At 44.8% G+C, this 21,111-nt stretch overlaps 1 long non-coding RNA gene across 1 annotated transcript in view; it reads right to left on the bottom strand.

The window, feature by feature from the left end:
- LOC117245205 overlaps window positions 1-21,111 on the bottom strand; it is a 79,561-nt gene that overhangs the window by 20,902 nt on the left and 37,548 nt on the right. Inside the window, exon 6 of the long non-coding RNA XR_004499613.1 lies at window positions 8,507-8,570. This is a non-coding gene — a long non-coding RNA (uncharacterized LOC117245205). The remainder of the gene's footprint in view (window positions 1-8,506; window positions 8,571-21,111) is intronic.

Here is a 21,111-nt window from a genome sequence, read left to right as displayed (position 1 = left end):
GGAGTCTGATCAGGCAATCAATCCTGGATAAGCTGTGCCCAGAGTTTCCTCTCCTCCATGCACACTGTGGCTTACAGCTCACAGGGCCACCACGAGGGGATGCAAGCACCGATGGGGGATTGGCTGCTGTTTGTGTGATTCCTCCCTGGGCTCCTGACTTGGCCTGCAAAAATGCTCAGCAATTCCTTGCACCTTTATAGTGGTCTGGACAAAATTTACAGCAAGTAAAAGAGGCCCAGGAAAAGCTGTTTGCATGGTAGGCAGACACAAAGAACACTTAATCCTGGGTTTTGCTACCTGTCACAGTGCATTACACTCCCCTGCAGCTGACCCCCACCGTGGAGCAGAGCTTCCCCCAGCAGCAGGGCTGCAGTCACAGATCTGTGTTTGCGTTCAGGAGGGCTCTTTCCAAGGCATCAGACAAATGGGGAGCTCTGGGAGGTGGGGCTGAGAGTAGGCAACTGTCAAACCCTTTTATAGAAGGTCCCACAGGAATTTGTTTTCCTCCTATTTTTAAGTTGAAAAGGATCGAGTTTCACTGCAGGAAATAGTTCCTCTCCTCCTCCCTCCCACACACCTTTAATTTTTTTCTACAGCGTGTTGGAAGAGCAGGCTGCTGTCTGCCTCAGGTTTCCAAGAATCAGGCAAACTCCAAAGCACTTGTTATCTGCAGCCAAGGAAGCAAAGGGAGAGAGGCTGGAGAAGAAGTGCTCCTGTCTGCAAATGTTTAGAGCCTTAGGGTGCCTTTATTGGTGAGATACACCCTTCCCCATCCCTTTTAATCAGGTTGAGATTGTAATCAGGGTTTCAGAAGAGGTTTCTGTGAAGTCCCTAGAGAAAAAAATACCCATATCCATTGAAGCTGCCTTGCTTCTTGCCCAGTAGTGTCACAGGAAGATCCTGGGGAGGGAGTGCAATAGCCCACCCTCAAGGAATCTCAGGGGTGGACATTTGCAACAGCACTCAAACACAGGCCTAACTGCATTCCTGTTTGAAACAAACACGGTGCAATCACCTCAAAATCTCCACGTGCCAGGGCTCTGCTAACATCACAGCACAGATCCTGCACATTGATAAACCTGCACCATTTGCAGATGCAAAATGTGCATCCATGCATGGGGGCTCTGGGCAAAATGCACTTAAGAGCCACCAGACTCAAACCTGCAGTTCAAATCCCAGCCTGTCACTGAGGATTGAGAGCAGGGGTCTGGCTAATGAACAACAGCCTGATGGACACCTTTTGATCCTCAGCATTCGAAGCCCAGTGATTACACACCCACCCCCTCCCCATTCTCCTGATACTGATCAATTTTGCTCACCAGGCACACCCACCCTTCCCTCACCTGCTCCAGCTCATTTCTCCTGTTTCCCTTCAGTGACAGCACAGACAATGCCTCCTTTATAGGTGCTTCCACATGCCTGGTGGAAAACCTATCGAGACTAGCACAGTTCTATCAATGATCTCCTGTTTATTATTCCTCCTGGCATGGGATTTGCCATTACCTCTCTAGCACAGGCAATGTTTTCCATTCATCTTTTCTCAGCCAGTTGTTTGCTCGTTTGCAGCGGGGGGCTTCAGAAGAGACAAAGCTACAATTGATAGGAAACATAAGGCCAGGCTGCTGCCAACAGGGGACATTCCTCAGGGACATCCAGAGCCTTGGAAATAGTTACTGCAGTCTCTGTCAACAGGTGTGGTTGTGCACACCTGTTAAAAAAGCTTTGCCTTTGGACCTGTCTTTCTGATGACCTTTGATGGCCACCTGTTACTCAAACACTTTTTAAGTTCACATTCTTCCAATGCAATCAGTATTGGGTAAATAACTCCTTCTCACTCCACTGACTTTACAATGTGCCAGAGGGCTGTGGCAGAGCAGGACATCCCCTCAAATCTCAGGGCCTGATATGTGATTCTGGCCTGCAGAGTGATGTTAGTGTGGTTTCAAGTAAAATCTGTCAGAAATCCATCTGCAGACCTGTTCCAAGAAAATTTAAGTAGATGTTTGCTCTCCTCACTTCTGTAAGAAGGACACAGAATAACCAGTAACATGCATTTCCCAGGCATCACAAAATACGAAAGGACATTTCAAATCTAAAAATTGAACCAAGTTCTTGGGTTTTGGTCTGGTACAGATATTCAGAAACACCCTCTCTGCTCATGCTAACATTGTTCTGGCAAACATGGTCACTGCCTTCGAGCTGGGTGTGCTCCATGGACATAAAACTTGAATGGGGCTGAATCTTTCAGTTTTCAATAAGTCAAATGTCACAATGAGAGCTGTGGTAATGAAGTTGCTGATGTAACCAGCCTTTAAAATACTTTGGACTAGAAGATTTCTGCTATTATTAGAGCCACAATACTTTCCCTTTTCAGTCACAAAGGGGCAAGCAGGATGCTTTGCTCTAAAGTGTATAGGGTGGAAACTTGTCGTGAAAAATGAGCAAGACACAAAGGACAAACTAAGGAGATCAGATTTGAGTTTGCAAAACAAACCCAGCTGGCAGAGGGAAGATGCGGATTAGAACAGACAAAGAGTGAGAGTTCAGCTGGGGAACAGACCCACAGCTATCCTAGAGGAAGAAAGAACTTTTCCAGCCCTCCCTTCCCAACACTTTCACTGCAAAACCTCACAGATTTTGACCTAGAACTGCCCTTTTCCTCCTCCACTCCTGCATGGGCTGGCTGTCTGGGACATTATCTCAGCACTGCTCAGATCCCATTGGGCTCTCTCTGCCTGCACCTCCCAGGCTCTGGTAACAGATACCTGAGAAAGAAGATGAAAACACCATGTTGTGGTTATTTCAGCTCTGTCCCTTTTGTTCACCTTTAGGAGCCCGTGGTGGCTCCTGGAAACAAATCACCCTCACCAAAGTCATTGTTGTTCAAACACTCCAGCTCCTGACTCTCATTAGCAGAACAATATTGCTGCCTCAATCACTCTGGTAAACCCCCACACAGTCAAGAGCTGCTTGGCAAGGTTCACATTCCACATGCACAGGGTGAGTTCCCTGCACCCTCCAAAAAAGCTGGAAAGGTGCTGCAGGCAAGCTCTTCGTATTTCACATGGGTCTTTCACAGAAATGTGGACAGAGGCAGATGCAGCCCAGCAGCCAGAGGCTACCCCTGCTTCAGTGGGCCAGGAAAACCATGCACATATGGCAAGAGGCCCTGGGAAGAAGGTGAAGAATTTAGCAAGTTAGAGAAGAGAAACAACAGGAAATGCTGCTGCTGGCTAAGCATCTTCATTCAGAAGTTATTTTTAAATGCAGCTCCTGCTCTTACTGTGTTTTTGCCCCTCGGCATTACAGAGGAGCTATAAATACACTGAGGATGCCAAAGTTTGGGGAAGGTGCTGTAGCCTGACTTAAAATGTGGGCTGGCACTCCTGCTGTGCAGAACAAGAATGTGCTGTTCCTCCACACAGGTCTTAACATTTCAAGCCAGACAGAGGGAACAAATGCCCACAGACCTTTTTATTGTCAGGAGAGACTGGCAAGGCTTCATCTACTTGCCTACAGCCCCAGAATGTCTTTCCATGAAGGCTTCCAGCATGCAAGCCACAAAAGGACATTTTCATCTTTGGAACAGCACTGTGGCAGGACATTGTCCCAAGGAGGGATGTCCAGGCTTGGCTCACAGCACTGTCCAACCCTGAGCAGTTTGTTTTTCTCGCAGGAGAAGGTAGGCAGTGAGGGGCTAGATCCTCTCTCCAGTTCAACCTTCAGTGCATTCACACAGCTCAGTGTTGCTTGAACCAAATGCTGGCCTTGCAGGAGGAATGGAATCCCTATGGGATTTGTCCAGGCACTTTGGAGCAATTCAAAGGGTTACCATCATGAGCAAGAAGATACCTGTAAAAGCCATGGGCAGAAAAATGGGCTTTTGTGTGTCTGCATGAGTGCAGTAGGTTCACACTGATAATGCTGTCTGGATTTGCAACTGTCTAGACAATGGGAAAATTAGCATCATGAAACTGGATAGTTTTGTGAAATGCCCAGCCAAATAATCTGGGAAATATTTTTGTAGTGGTTCTCCTCAGAGGGAGATATGAGCCTGTCCATTAGAGATGCAGATCTTTCGCCTTCTGGTGAGGGATGGAGGGGTTTCAGTGAGCCCACTGAGCCTCATCTGCCATGGTTTCCAGCCAGACACTGGTGCTACTGTGGAGGAAAATAAGCCCACAGCACAACCATGGCAAATGAGCTTTCTGTAGGCTGGAGCTGCTGCTCTTCTGGCACGGAAAGAGAATTTCATCCTAAGAGCTGGAGGCAGGGCTGTATGAACAGTGGTTTACCTCTGGAGACAAACAACTAGAAGTCAGTGTCTCCCCAGCCTGTTTTACAGCCTGCAGTTAAGTCCAAAGGATTTCTAGGCTGCAGGGTAAGAGCTCACAGAGAGCAAACAAAACTCATTCTGAGTCTCTTGCCTGGAGCCCCAGGAGCACAGGGCTTAGAGATGCACAGGGATCTCTCCTCCTCTCACCCTGGACATGATGCAGCAGCCAGAATTGTGCTCACAGCTGAGCTGTGCTTTGTCTCCATGGCCACTCTTCCACAGAGCTGTAAGACCCAGTACAGTGAGACACCTGATGCACAGCAGCACCATAAGAAACAACCTGGATGCAGAAGCTAGTCCAGAAGCAAACCAGAGGCCAGCAAATCTAGTGCCCAGCTAGAGAATGCTAGAGCTAAATAATTGCTTGTTTGCAATACTTGGGGTGAGCTCAGTGGTCCTGAAGTGTTGTATTTGATTACCCCAATATCCTCAGGATTTTAAAGAGGAAGGCAGTTTTGCTCTTGAGATAGTGCAGAAGCAGTTCAGAGAAATAAAAGCCTCTGTTTCCCCATTTTATGTCAGAGAAAGAGACTAATTAATACCCTTCATATGCTATTGGAAGAATTTCCTACCTATGACAAAATAACACCACCACAAAGTTAATACTTTTGTGCTGCAGATTCTGTTGTTTGACTTTCCTGGGCTATTTCCTTGCCCCCATCCATCACAACCCTGACTGGATAATTCCACACCCCCCTCCAGTTTTTGTAGAAGTAATCTTTTGAGTTTTATGAAGTTGATCTTGGCTCATGGCACACATCCCACATCTGTTTTCCTAGGCCTTACTGTTTGACTCAGAATGATTGCATTTTAACTTCATCCCCCCACTGCTACCGTCAAGTGTAAAACCCAAACTAAGCACTCCCACCACCCCCAGGGCATACCTGATGTCTGGGGAGGCACATGTCCCCTCACCTCCTGGTACTGAATAGTGAGAGGTTACTGTAAGAATGCTGACTGCTTATTTATTATTCTTGAAGATGACACGGTGTGAACTGACAGCATAGGTTAAATACAATTATTCTGTATGAGTGAGTTTTCAAAGCTTTCCTTTTGGTTCTTATCCAAGATCCTTAAAAGCACATCATTAAGGATAAGCATGCACACAGAGCAGTGGGATGTGACATGTTCTTTAACTTGTCATGTTGGTTTTGCTACCTTTTGAAGTTGAAAGAGAGAGAAACTGCCCATCCCTGTTCTTGGGCAAACTGCCATGCATTTCCAGGAGACTTTGGACCAAAGACCTCATTGCTTCATGTCTAAGGTGGCAGAACCATCCCCAGGTACTGCAAGACACAAACTTTCAGGTGGAAAATACTTGCTGAAAATCTTGGTCTCTCAAGATTCAGACTTTCCCAAGCTGAAACTTTTAAAAGTCCTCATTCTCTTTGAAACCATAAGCTCTTGGCTTCTTAGCACCTCGCTGAATTTCAGCAGGGGTGACTGGGAGAGAAAAATGCTGAATTCAGTAAGGCAACATGTACATTTGAGATAGGATATGGTCAGGCAAGAGCACATCTGTTGGGTATGTAGTCAGAAAATCTCTGTGGGACCTCTGCTGATTCATGACCTTCAGTTAAATTTGGTTAGATATATCTGGGCTGGATATGCTGCCTACCATTCTGCATCTGGTAATAGAGTTAATAAATACTTCTTTCAGCATCAGCTTTCCTGTGGTATTTTGCTCAGTCCAATTCTGCTACTAGGCAGAACTCAGAAATGCAGGGATCTGCCAGTTAGAGTTATCCCAAGTGCAAAACAGTAAATCCAACAGGAAACATGAAGGCCATGAGTTAACAGCAGATCCGTGCCAGAATAACCCCCTTTCCCAACTCTGAGCACTGCAGAGTTCTGACCATCTCTGCTTGGTTAATCCAAGAGCAGGATGGCTACAGAGCTGAAATGGTGACACATCAAAAAAAGAAAAAAAAAAGAAGGAACTGAGGAGATATTTTCAATGCTGCTAGTCAGTAATTATTCTGAAGAATGAACAATAAGGGAAATACCTTTCACAGGGACACATCACTGTGATTTGGAATAAAGGTAAAGTTTTAAAACTCCTGCACAGCTCTCTGGTTGCAATTAGGAAATGTTAGTCAGGCATGGATTGCTTCCTTGCCAATGTCCGAGTCTTGTTTTGTCTCTGATAGCTCCACATTCTGCTTTTAAGAGACAGCTCATATTTGATGTTACAGTGTCAATATATAAGGCTAAATTCTGTCCTGGCATACTCTGACCCTTGGGGAAAAGAAGAAAAAAAGAGTGGGTGATCTTTTTTACTGGTGAAGATGATAATCTTTAATGGCTGATTTTTTTTTTAGTGAAGATGACAGTTCTTGGGTTTGAGGTGCACATTTTAAGCCATGTGACTTTTGCTGCCATTCTTCACAGATGTCCTGAAATGCTACACTGGACACAAAGTTTGAAAACTGGGCTAGGAACAGGGGTCCCTCTTTCTTGCTTTCATCCTTGGAATCCTTTTGGAGTCCTTTTCTGGGCTGCTGGGCTTGCTCTGAGTTCTCCAGCCCAGTGCAAGGTGTAATGGGAGTGTAAGGAACTGTGTTAGCTCCTCGTAGCTCCTCACTCCAAAAGAAAGCCCAGGGTGGAACACAAGCATTTCTGTCAGAACATGGAAAACTATCAGACAGAACAGCTGCATTTGAACATATCCCTCTAGACATGCTGTTGGCCAGGGCAGGAAGAGTTTGGAGAGATGGGCTGATGTCTGGATGCATTTTAGTGCACACCAGGCCTCCCTGGAAGTGAGCCCTCCTCACCTCACCTGGTCCAGAGCTCCTTGTGCCCCCTTGCACCAAGGTGTCCCTTGGAGTCAGGAGAGCTCCAAGTCACACTGCTGCTGTTGCAGACTTTTCTGCTCCATCTTACTCATTCCCTTGAATTTCCTATAGTCCCTCCTTTCACCCCCACACAAAATAAAGATCCTAGAGAAGGTAGGCCTGTCATAGAACAACTAAAAGAATTTAAGGCTTTGTAAAAATCGGGTCCAAAGTGAGAGCAACACATTTACAGTGATCACCTGAGCATAGCACTACAAAAAATACCAAAAGCAAGACAGCTGAACATTGCTTTTTTCAAACTACAGATGGGCTGCATTAACCACAAAGGAAACCCAAGGAGAGCTCGTGTCTGGAAGAAATAAAACATTTGCATAACATTCACTGTGCATTCAGTTCTAGCAGGAGGTGCTTGGGACCTCCTTGGTCAATGCGAGTGCAAACTCAGAAGTTCTCTCCCTAAAGAGAAGGAAGCACTTCCTCAGGTCCATGTCCCACCACAGGCACCATTTCACCTTTCACACACTCAACTCAGTTTCCAGGTGACCCCTGCAACGCATGACAACCAGTTTTGAATACCAGAAGCAGATACACAGAAGAAATTAATATGATCCAGACAACTACAGAACAGGTTTAACCTCCTAACTCTGTGCTGGAGTTAGGGAACACAAGTACATCCACCAAGCACAGAGCAACATCACAGGCTGAAAGCTGCAAAGCTGCAGTGATAGAAATGTGCTGCTGTAGCACATCCAGTCCTGCTCTCTGCACTAGCCCAGAGGTTGCCAGCACAGTTTCTCTCCACCACTGTACAGTCTGTCCTTCCCATGTGCTGAGGTTGCAATAAATCCCAACCACTCTCCACTGCAGGCATCACTCAAGTGCTGATGGCTAGACCAAGAGAACTTAAACAAAGCCATCCCACAAGTCACACTCATTTATCTAGTGTCTCACCCCTTTTTTTGCTTCAGAGGGGGCCATGACTAAGAATGGATACATCAGTGCAGTAACAGGATCATCCAAAGCCACATCCTCAAACGCTGCTGCCACGTGTCACATCAGGGCACAAACCCTCCCCTTTTACATAAGATAAAAGTGTCTGTGTGTTTTGGAGCAAGGGGAATGTGGCTGAGATTCTTCCTTTGCTGACACACCGCAGTGCTAAGCTGTTGTGGTGGGCACCAGAAGGAACAAATGTAAAGTCAAAGGCATTATAATCTAAGGAAGGGCTGGAGAAACCCAAACTGAGATGTCATAAAAACATAAGCCAGAATTCATTACAATTTGTAACCAAAAAGAAACTATTGATATGCCAGTTTCCACCATAAATAGCTAGGGTTGAGGGTCTGAGTTTATAAAACACTGAATGACTTACCATTTGTTGCACTGGATGGTTTTGGTCGGAAGTCCACAAAGGATCTGTTAGACAGCAATTTCTCCTGTTGAGACAAAAACTCAGAGGTAAAAACTGCCTTGCCAAGCCCAGAAGATAAGCACAAAGACACATTGTTTTAAATCACATGAGAGCAGAGTGTGCTGGAACAAAGCAAATACAAACTCTTGGGGTGTTTAGACTACAGCCTGTCTGCCTTTTTCCAAGTTGGGTTGAATGAAAAAGTAATTTAGAGCGAGTTCAAGATTACTGCAGTCATGCCAGAGAGTCCCAGCTGCACAGTGTTTTGTTTAATCTGGGACAGCAGCTCATTTACAGGTAAAGCTTCCAGGTGTTTACAAGGCAGTGTGGTAGGGAGGAGCTGGCTCACAGCAACTGGCCCGGATCCTGTTTTTCCCCATCTCCTCTGTGGATGCCCTAGCCCCCTGCAAATGGGGCATTTTCTGCCTTTATCCAGTGTAGCTTTATCCCTGAAGATGTGGTGGGATTGGGCATAGTCAGCAGGAGATATCCCAGGTTTTCCTTTCTCTGCCAGGGATTTGCTTAGTTCCTGTGCCCTGAGCACCTTATTCACCACAGAAATAGGTCTAATATCCAGGTTTTAAACCTGTAACTCCCTGGAATAGAATTGATTGGTGGAGGTGTGTAAGAAGTACAAAAGAACAGTTTAGATGCTACAGATTCTCCATGCTCATTTCCAAACAAATTAATCCTGTTGACCTCAGTGGGATGGGTGGTTTGTCTTTGTCACAGAGGACTCTAAAACAGGTCCAGTTTGAAAAAGAAGAGATCCAAGGTTGAGCATGAAGCTGGGAAAATTGATTATAGCACCAACTTTCTCACTGTGCACAGTGATGGAGGTGAACAGAGACTGTCAGGAATTAGGCTGAATTCTCCTTTCCCAAGTATTTTGATCACTCTGGAACATACCCTCAGGATATTTGCCAAGCTTACTCTAACAAACATAGGGAAGCTCCTTGAGGCAGGACCCACAACTTCCCAGCTCCTGAAGCTCTCAGCCCAGCAGTTAAAAGGCAGGAGGGGAGCAAACAGCAGTCACTTTGTGTGACATGGAGAGCTGAGGAAATTTGAAAGACAAATTATTCAAAATAAAAAGCAGTGCAAAAACAGATTAGGAAACTACTGTGCCGTGACTATTAATGAAGCGATAGAAAATATCAATCACTCCCTGGCCTCTGAAGCTTGCTGTGAGAGAAGAATTAGGAGATTTTATGTTCCGAGTACCAGGAAACCACAGGGCCCTGGTGCCTAGTTTTCAAAAGAACACTGAATCACAGGGAGGAAAGCAGAGTGCTGCAAAGAGCCAAGGGCAGTGTTTAAAAATAGCAGCTTTCAGTTTTGCTGCTTTTTTCTTCTTCTTAAGTGCCTGGATATAGGATCATGTCAGAGGGTGGATAAAGAGAGCAGACCAGCCCCTGTGGAGAGAGAAGTGTTCCTGAATGAAGTACTGCCAGTCAGGGGTTGTGGGCTGCTCATTTTGCACTCCAGCTCTCCCCCTCAAAGGAACCAGTCTCTCCTGATCCTCCTGTCTGCCCAGCACAAGGGAAGGGCACTGGGGGAGTGGGGACTGAGGAGCTTTTCAAGCCCATCAGTGTGTGCAGAAGCCAGTGCAAATGAGCACACAATGAATGTGTGATCCAGCCAGAACCTTCCCCTTCTGGGCACACACAGAGCCAATTTCCCATGGCATTAAGGACACTTCTGAAGTGCTGTGCAAGGAATGGGATTTACTGAAATGTTTGTGCTGATGCTCTGGGTCTGTGGGGAGGGAGAAACCACATCTGGCTGCTGTACACTGGCAAAAGTGCTAAACCAAGAGAAAGGATATCTGAATTCTGATACTGTTCAAATTTCTCCCTCCCTCAGACTCTGGACTATGCATCTCTTGAAAGACCAGCAGGCCAAAGTCACAGCACCTACCAAAGCAACCACGTGGAGAAGTTGAGTGTTGGTACTTTAGATAGGCAAAGGAGACAGAGAAGTATCTCCTGAAATGGACAATAAAGTTTTAGGTCATGCAGTGGGGTAACAGTGATGATTTTAAGGCAGAAATGGGCAGGGGCTGCAGAAAGAAATGAAATCTCATCCAAACAGACTGAAAAACAGATATGTCTTTAGGTAGCTGATCTTTGGAGACAAAGCTCTGTGCTTGCAGGGAGGCAGGATGCCCCCGTGGGCCTTTGCTTTGTCTGTGAAAAGAGAAGAAAGGCACATCTGATGCTCTGGATAAGGCTGTCTGCATCTGCCTCTCCAGGGAAGTCTGCTGTGTCTTATGACTCACTGCTCAGAGGATGCTCTCAAATCTATAGAGGAATAATTCGTGTAATAAGGGCAGCAAGTGCAGGGAGCCACATAAAATCCTTTTTCCCAATTAAGCAAGCAGAAACACAAACCTTTTTTCTCAGCCTTCTCAGGGACAAAACAAGCAAGTTTTTCACTGCAATAAGCTATGATTGAAGTGGAAGGTGGGGGAAGAGAAATACTGGCTCTGTCACTTGGTTAACAGGAGTACACAAATCACTTAAACTGCTATTAGAGCACTGTAAGATTGAATCATTGCAAACTCAGTTTCTCCTGTCACCACCAAGGACTTCCAGGCTCTGGTGTGGACAACAACCAACATTCACAAAAAACTGAGTACAGATTAGAAAGCAAAAGCCTTGTATGGATAATTATGCTGACCAAGTCCTAAAGGAACATTTTAACTTTACAAATACGCAGAAAAATCCCAAACATCTGGAATCTGAAGTATTTCCTTGTAAAGGAGTTTCCACTGGAATGTCATCTGTTCTTGCTGTTCTTTGAGATAGGCTGCTGACACAACCAACTGGACCTGCATGGCACAGAGCTCTTCATTCTTGTGGTTCATAAAAGAACCCAGTAGTGCCACAGGCCAGTGTAATTGCCATGTCACACACACAGATTAAGCAGGCTTTCATGGAGATGAGGAGCCCCACGTGTCCTAGAGATGCTCCACAAGACACCCAAAGTTACTTGCTCTTGCTGTCCCTCAAAAGAACCAAGCTAGGATGTGCTAGGAGCAAACCCAATGGTGCAGTGTCCTGCCCTCTGAGCAGACCTGAAAGCTTTTATTATGTGGGAAAATCTTTAAAGCACAAACTCAGATCCAGTTCATTCACTGCTTCCCCCAGCCTCGCAGGTATAAACAGCTCCTTCAGCCCAGCTGGCCTGGGATATTCCCTTGCTCAGCTTTCAGTGGAGATCAGTGTGACTGCTGACAAAAGCAGTGTAGAAATGCCCTATAGTGCAGCCCTAATGGTAGAAGAGTTCTCACTAAATTGCCACTCCAGGGACTTTCCTGTAGTTTCTGCACCTATAAAAGGCTGAGTGGGACATGGCAAAACTGTCATCCCAATACAGGGAGGCAGTTCAGAACGGGAGCAGGACTCCATACAACATTCGCCTCTTTTAAATGTAGATATCGCAGCAGATTGGAAAAACAGGTGGCTTTTCCTCTGAGAATATATACCAGGGAGCATTCTAAGAAGCAGGGCCAAGATTAATTAACCTGATCAACTGCAGTAAACTTACTGTAAAGTACAGGAATCATGAAGCAGTGCATTTCCTCATTTGTGGCTTGGAAAACAAATTTGCCATTGAGCTTCTTTTGGAGGGCAGTAGGAGAGGGCTCAAAGCAGCACACATTGCTGCATCTTCATCTACCATTGCACCCTACCAGCACAGATCCCTGGACTTCCTTGTACTTTTTACCCCCCAGCAGTTGTGAAGTACCACAAATACACATACTCAAGCCTGGGGAGTTTTCTGTTTTTCATCTGGAAGATTTCAAAAGGTTTCACAAGGGCCAAAATGAAAAGGCATTTGGATGTTTCCTAGACAAAACCTTGTTGTTTTCATTCTGCAGGAAGAGCTGACACTTTAAAAGACAACCAACCACAGACATTGAGAAATGGTGCAAGACATCTTTCAGTTTGTCTTTGCCAACGCTTTGACCTCGCCACAGCGACCAGAGTTTGCTGAAAAGTTCTCAATACTTGGAAAAATAGTGGCACCACTCTACCATCTCTCATCCAAAGCAATGCATGAACACATTGTACGTCTGGAACAATTCTGGCCCTTGGCTGCATTTTGGGGCTATAAACACAGACAGAAGTGGAAGGGACACATGAGAAGAGTAGAGGAAAGCTGCTGGTAATGATGGATAGTATTTTTTAACAGGGTTCAATGTGGCTGTACAAGGAACAAGCCAGGCACAGGGAACACTGCATCATGCTCATGTTTCCCAGGTACTCCCTGGATTGAAATCCTGATGGATTTCTATATCCCTTAGTGTTGGCTCCAGAATAGGGTTTCCTTGGGGTTTTAGAGACCAACATTATAAAGCTATTTCTGAGAGAATGACACTGGTAAGAGAACTGGTGATAACAGCAGCAAAACCCAGAGTCTCTGGCACAACCAGAAATATAAGAGTTTTCCAAGTGGTCTCTGTCTTTATGGAGAGGACGTGGCTGTGAGCATGCACTTTGTTATCATAACAAAAAAAAAAGCCACCAGCATCTCCTGATACCTCCAGAGAAAGCATTTGTAGTAACCCAGTAATTTGTAAGCAATTAGGGCACAGTGTTGTATGTTTAGAAATCCTTAAGCAGAAATGAAAAAGGTCTTCCTAGGAAGTGGCACTTACATCTTCCTTACAACTTCTCTGTGTACTTGCATTACAACAAAGGGCTAATCTGAAGTAGCCTCTGAGTGTTCTAATCAGGGATCCTTCATAAAAAAAAATCCCAATCTTAAGTTACATATAAATGTAATCATAAAAAATCTCAAGTTAAAGATTTTTCTAGGAGTTCAGGTTGGATCAGACTCCTGGTACCAAACTGCCAGCTCTCTGGCACCTTCTGTGACAAATATAAGGAAGTATAAAAGAACTAAACATCTAAAGTTTCCTTTCTCTGCATAGAGAACCTTACCTAAGACATTTAAAATACCTTTATCAAAGAACAAAGCTCCAGTGGAACCTTGTTAAGAATAAATTTGCACTGAGAGCAAAGACATGGATGTCCAGCAGTGAAAGTCAGTTCAGGCATGTTTTGACACAAGAGAATTCTCACATCACAGCCTGGTCCCAGAATAACCAGTGGTAAAATCCTTTTTGCAATGGGCCCAGTGGTTTGGATCACATTAATGCCAGCAGACATTTGACCTGGTTGTCTTGCCAGCTCCTAGGTTCATGCTTTCCCCCTTTGTTCATTAGATATTTGAAGCAACAATATCTAATTCCTCACCTGTTTTCAAGGAAAAAAAAAAAAAAATCCCTTGAGAAGCTTTCTTTGTTCTCCTCCCACTTACACTTCCAGCTGGTTTTTGCCTTTGCATTGCTAGTTCTGTGCAAATCCAGGTCAACTCTGAAAATAAATCCCTGGCATTCAAAAAATCCTCCATTCTGATTTGAGATGGAATTTTGAACCTTTCCAAAGAAAATCTTGTGCCTGGCCATGGAGATCCTACAAATCATCCCATTTCCAGCACTGGATTGGATGAGAAGCTGAAGCATAAATTTGCCAGGTGATATAAACTGTGTTTCCCACATATTCATGTATTCAGATTCTCTGCTAACAACAACTCAGCAGCAGTAAAACTGGCTATAAAACTCCATCATCAGGTATTCTGGAACCCAAATCTCTGAGGTCTTAAAATGCCTGTCTATTGCCCAGGCCTACAGAGCAAGACCAAATTTCTGCAAGGAGCTCACTTCATTATCCCTGCACTGGATGAGCTGGACCAGCATTAAGGCCCCAGTGTCAGGCACTGCAAGGCAGCTCCTGCCCTTGGGAGTTTGAGATCTAAACCAGACAAAGCAGAGAACAGTCCTGAATTGCCTTTTCCTACACTGGAATATTTCAGATGAATAAAGCTGCAGGTTTTGGCAGGCAGTATCCAGCTCTGAACAATTTGCTTTGTATCCAGACTGCTTAAAAGATACCAGGGTGAATTCTTCCCATTGATTACATTTTGGGAAGAGTCCCAGGTCTTTGATTGAACTCCATTTTTTGATTGCACATTATAACTCTGCCAAACAAATATCCATCCAAAGGAACAGCACTACCTCTAGCAGACCCTTTGGGACCAGCACTAATGTCAGTGGAGCTCAGGCACCTTTTGTTCTTCTTTCTCCTCCAGGACCACGTGGCCACCATGATCCAAATGGGAAACAACACTTTCTGTGCACTCAGGAGCAGGGCTGGGGTACCACAATTTTGACATGTCAACACAGCCCACGCCTGTACTCCTGACAGGCTGGAGCCTCCCCCAGGAACACAAAACAGTTTCTCATGTCTCATTTCTGCCTCAGTTTTACTGAGGAATTTTCCTGCTGCACTTCAGCTGGAACAATATTTTAAGCAAATATAATGATGACTGGAGAGGCAAGTTAAGGGAAGGCATCTAGGAGCTGGAAATCAGGTCCATTATGCTGTATTAAATATTAAGCTCAGTGTTGTAAGCCAGACAATTGCATACTGAATTAATAATGTTATTTATTCCATTTAGTGGATTATGGAGGACACTTAATCATTGTGGCATTTTAAATCAGAGCTGGCATCAACAGCTCAGCTCTAAGAGTATTATATGGAGACACAGAGATGGATTGAGTAGCTGGAGGTGAAGAGAGTGCAAATGTGTGAAATACAGCAGGTTTGGTAATAATGTTATGTGGCCTTGATTGTTCATTTGGATACTAATGCTCCACCAACACCAAAGAAAGCATAAGCAAGTCCCCAAAGATAAACCTGAGCTGGAGCTTCTGTAATATCTGAAGGAACTTAACTTCTTTTCTTTTTGTAAAAGAGTTACAAATTTTCAAGCCAAATCTAAAGGATCTGTTCAGTCAAAACATGAAAATGTCATGGGAAATTCTGAAGCTTTTTTTCCCTATCAGAGTCTAGATAAAATAATAAAAATATCAGAAGATGGAAAAAAAAATATATTGATACAGCTGTCTGAAAGCAGTTTTAATTTTCATTTTTTTTTAAACCCAGAGCGGTCAATTATTTTTCCAGACTTCAACACTGAAAATCAAAGACATTGTTGCAGGAAGTTTCAAGCAGTAGGAATCCTACCTTTTGAAATATAGGGATTAAAATATTTAAAAAGTCCAAGGCATCTCCTCTTTCATAATTTGTTCATTTTTTACTACCTAATTTTTGGCTCTCTGATTGCCACCTTTTTTAGCCATGTGAAGAAATGGCTCCCCAGGAATCATGAAAGAATCTGCATTTTTTACAGTCACTCAGCAGGAATACCCTATCACTCCTTAGGCACATTTTTCAACCTTAATCACCTCCAATTGCTATGGATTCTAAAATTCAGTCTACTGGAGAAAGAAATAACAGCTCTGCCATTTCCTGCAGCTCTGATTTTTGCACCTTTCATGGAACAATTTCATTGACTTTGCAGGAGCCTATCTGGATTTACACCTGTGCAAAAACGAGGCAAGAAAACCTGACCCTTGGTGTGGAATATCAGGCTCATAAATGCATTCTGTATCTCCAAGAATCTCCCCATTTACAAAGGTGAACAGCTGTTGCTATAAATCAGACGGTCTGAACCAGCCATTAGAACTTCATCCAGATGATCCGTTTAAAATATACAAAGGCAACGTTTTGGAAATAAAAATCTACCCTCATGTCCTCAGGGACACCTTCTGTTAGAGAAAAAATCTCATAATTCAAGGCTAAAATTAGTTCACTTTAATGCTGTTTCAGGAGAGCCATGATACTCAGGAGAAACATCTCCTAGCAAAGGCCTGTTAGATGACTTAAGGGATCCCAAACATCTGGTAATTTGGTAAATACTGCATTGGAGACATCTAACATCTTTTTCAACTTCTCCGTGGGTGTAACTCTTTGCTGTTAGCTGGAATGGCTGTATCTGGTTCATTTCCCATCAACCATTTTCTTGAATAGGAAACACTTGCTAAAGTGTGGAAACAGCTGGCAGAGTTGGCTGTGTATGAACAAAACACGCTCTTGTTTCTGACCACAGACTGGCCTTTAAGTTCCAACTGTGATTGCCAAGGGCTCCTCTTGGCTTTTTGGATGAGACCAGGTCACTCAAGATGTACAAGCTGGCTGTGTTCAGGGCTGGTTCTTGGAGCATAATGCTCACTGTCAGCAGGGATAAAGCTTTGTGTAATAGAGGGGATCAGGATGAGCAGCCCCATTTTATTAATGGGGGAACAGAGGCATAGGAAGAGTACATTATTTGCCTTTGGACATTTACAGTGAGAGAAGGAGACTCATGTTAGTAACTCCCAGCTCCCTGCTTACACAGCACACGTCTTCTGCTCTCTCACACACCAAGAGCATGAAATATAGCTAAAGGGACAAGATGCAGGTCAGCCCTGCACTGACCACTGAGTGATCATCACCTGTTCCCAAAGCAGCAGTTTCCTCTGCCTTCACTAGGTCCCTGCTTAGTCCTGAATGGAAAGGCTAAATCATATTCCACTGTTCTGATGGGCTTTGCCATTTGTCTTTCTCAGTGTTCTGGAGAGTTAGGCATAACAAGAACACAAGGAAACCAATGAAACACAGACAGAGCTCTATCCTGAACCCCGAGACAGTCACACAGAGTAACAAGCTCAGCTCCTTTCACTCAATCCCTTATACTCTTCTGAGACCATGAAAAGGAACTTTATGATATACTGGAAGGGATGAAGTATTAGCTATCAAAAAATAGACTGAAGTAACTGAGAGCCTGCATTATTTTCTCTTTGATGTATACTTATGTAAATTCAAATAAATATGCTTAAATGTAACCTGTCTTCAATTCTAGCAGAGCTTATTAAATCTATTTATGTGAGACAAGCTAGGCTCCAAGGAATGCCAGGAACTCCCCTGACATTTGCCTTCCTACTTAATGTGATATTCTATGATTACACATACCAGAGCCTTTCATTCAGGCATTTTAATTTACAAATACTTTTTACATTTCTTAACGCCCCTGTGGACAGGCATTAAGAGTCCACTTTATTCAGGAGCAATCAATCGAAGTGCAGCAGGGCAGCCCATTTTGCTCCAGATCACGCACTGAAATACCAGCAGAGTTTGGAAAACTCCTTCCATGTCACTCAGAAACACTATTTCCATTAAGAGCAGACATGTTCTCTTAATGCTGGGCCAAACACTCTGAGCAGAGATGCAGAGGGAGAGCTTAGCAGCAGGCAGGCCATAGGAAGGAGATCAAGACTAATGTCCCCAAAGCAGCCACAGTGAGGACAGTGACCACCCCTCCTTTGCCAAGGTCACTCACCAAGCAAGTGCTGCTCTCCGTGGTGTAAATCTGTCAGACATTTCCTCCATGTCTCTGTCCAGAGCCAAAGGAGAAAAAGATATTACTAAATGGCATCAACTCAGTCTTCCTACAGCAATCTGCACATTTCAATAAAGTCCTGACTCCTCTGAGAGGACTGGCAACTCATTGCTCAGGCTCATCTTCTCTTGCTGGCTCTATTGCTTCTGGGGTTTTTAATGGCCTTTAGTAATGAATTGCTTCTCTCACAGTCCCTCATGAGGTCTGGGTAAGTCCAGCCTTCAGGGCTGGCAGAGCTGAGAGAAGCCTGCCCAGCCTGGTAAGTACCAAGGAGCACAGGTTCCAGGGGAACTCCTACCAGAGCCTACAGGGCACCAACTCCTCTTCTACTGGGCCTCCAGGTATCTCCATCACCCCCTAAACACCCATCAACACTTCAGCCATTACTTGCAGTCCTTACAACCAATACCTAAGAAGAGACTCTCCTTCAAACCCATTTTCAAACAAAGAACACACAGCCAAGTACCTTCCATGCAGGAGCTCAGCTCCCAAGGACACTTTTGCCTCACACCTGCAGGACACGAGCCCTTGGTGGAGCACAGCTGCTTCTGTGTGAAGCAAGTGGCACTTTCCCAGGCTTCAAGTGAAGTGCAAAATCTCCTCATGGCAGAAACCAGAGCTATTCTGCACATCCAGACCAAGCTGTGTCTGTGTTTCTTTATGTTCTCTTTGTAAGTGGAGTGTAATTATATGCACAAAGAAGCCACTGCCCTACCTGGATTAGAGTACCTCCAGCTTTGCACCAGAATTACCCAGGAGAGGGGAAACAAGAGGCCCCTCTTGAGAGGTCAAATTCAGGTAAATGAGCCCCATCTGTGCTGCTTTAGGGCAACAGAGCACCAGCAGCCCCCAAGTGTTAGAAACAACCACCTACTTTGCCTTTGCTTGGGCTTTATGGTGAGAGGATGACCCAGCTGCAGAAAGGAGAGAAGATAAAACCCAAGGTGCAGTTTGTATCTGTAGGAAGAGATCTGGGAGATAAACAGCCCTGGGGATTGATCAGAATGAATCTTACACCAGCATTTTTGTTTGCAGGCCTGTTCCTTGCAATGTTTTAGTGGGATAAACCCAAAACTGCCATCCCTCCATGTAAATAAAGGGATTTGTCATAAAGCTAACAGATCCTGCTCTGAAGTAGTTCCCCAGAATATGAAGTGACAATGAGGTGCCTAAGAAAATTACTTTCCCACTGCCTGGGAAAAGCCATTCCTAGGATGGTAACTCTCCAGCTGTGATCAATATGGGCTTTGAGAGAAAACAGGGGCCTGAAAGACTCTGTGTATGGTCTGCACAAGGAGAACAAAGGCAACAAATGAAACGGAGGTATTTGTAAAAGGTCTGTGTCTTACCCCTAATTATCAGCTTAAAGGTAAATTCTTGGAATGGTTACAGCCAGCCAGTTGCTCTGGGAATCTCATCCACATCTGGCAGACAAGGAGCTATAAACTGGTGCTTGTAGCCTTTGCCCACCCAGGAGATCCTCCTGAGAGGTCAGGTCCATCGTGCACCCCCACAAACCCTTCAGGTGCTATTCTCTGGCTGCCCCATTGCTGCAAGAGGTGACAGAGATTTTTTGTTCCAGTGCTTTTACAGTTATATTGTGCCCAAAAGGTTGAATCAGAGAAACATGAGCCTGTGGCCTCCAAAACCCTGGGGCTTCACTAGAGTTTTGCAGTTCATTTACACTGAGTCAGATTTTGCTGCCAGGTTTGAACCCCTACTGCCTCCCTCTGCTACCCTTCTGGACACAGATTTCTCCTACAATTTCCCCCATCCTTTCCCATGGGCTTGTGAGGACAAAGAAGCTCATGTTGGACAATTACTCCAAGCAGAATCATTAGGTGTGATCATAAGAGTCCAGTGATGGAAACCATTTACCTCATGAGTGAGTCCCACTTTCCCAGCCCAGCCTCCCTCCTCCCTCTCTTGCTGACTGTGGCAAGTTGGGCAGAAAATGATTGACAGTTTTTAAGAGCTGTGTTCTCACAAAACCAAAGTTATGATGGAAGAGCAAGCATGCTCATTTCATAAGAAATACACTGACAGTTCTTCGCCCCTTGTGTCACTTCATGGACTCCAGGGCAATTGCAACAGCATTGGACATGGACTCATCCATCCAGGGGAAAACAAGGCTTCCTTCAAACCCTCTTTTATTTACTCCAGTCAGCTGTGCTGAGTGTATCGATTCAATCAGCTATTTCCTTAACCATAAAACCAGATGTGCGCCGTCACGGCCCATCTACGGGGACTGAATCCGTGCCATTTAGAAATGCAGAATAAAAATAAAACACCCCAAGAAAGCTGAGATATGCTGATGTTTGGAGCTCTCAGTTTCCTAGGTAAATTGCTTTCTTTTGAGTCACATTTATTTTTGTTACCTCCAAAGAAATGCTGTTTTAGCCGCATTTCTTGGAAACAGTGTTGAGATCTAATCGGTTGTTACTGATGTGAATTCTCATGGTGGAGAATAGAGGGAGTGTAGTATTATCTTTGCTTCTGGGCATCAGCAACTTCTGCAAGCAATGTGGTGCAGTGGTGCAGTGCACACCATTCCTTGCTAAGGCAATTAATTACCTTGGTCCCTAATGAGAAGAGCTGTTCAGCTTAAAAAGAAAAACAACATTGGAGACCTCTGGACTTAGTTTATGTCTGGACATCTGGGTAGATGTGTGAATTAGGGAGGCCACATCTCTCAGTTTTCCTCTGTTTCTTCTCAGGCCATGTTCTGTTGTTTTCCTCTGTACTTCTTACGGACACTACAGCTGAGGCAGGTCACTGCAGCAGTTCCTCCTTGCAGAGTCACCAAGGAAATGTGGTTTGGCTTCGTTCTGCTTTGTGTACTGGGTACCAGGTCAGCTATTTCCCCAGTGAGTCTAAGGATCCCCATGGAGTGTGTGAGGAGTTGTCCATCTGCTGGGTGTTTCCTTCACCCCAAAGGATGCTGCAGGGGATGCAGGTGGGGTGCACACAGCCTGCAGATCCTGCCCTTGCTGGATGGAGACACAGGGTGAGCAAACATCTGCAGACAAGAGGCCATGCCCCAGCTGAGCCTGCAGTTACAGAGAGGAGCCTTTGTGCAGGAACGGGCTGGGATTTGCTGGCTGGAGGGTTCTTTCAGCAATGCAGCTGTAATATGCTACATGCCAGATTGTAGACATTCCTGGGGCAGCTTTCCAGAACGTGAATAAACTCAGGATATATGTATAAACCCA

Source organism: Parus major, chromosome 15, assembly GCF_001522545.3.
Source record: "Parus major isolate Abel chromosome 15, Parus_major1.1, whole genome shotgun sequence".
Taxonomy (NCBI): Eukaryota; Metazoa; Chordata; class Aves; order Passeriformes; family Paridae; genus Parus; species Parus major.
Note: the sequence above shows the minus strand (reverse complement) of the source record. Positions and strands in the feature narration are given on the sequence as shown.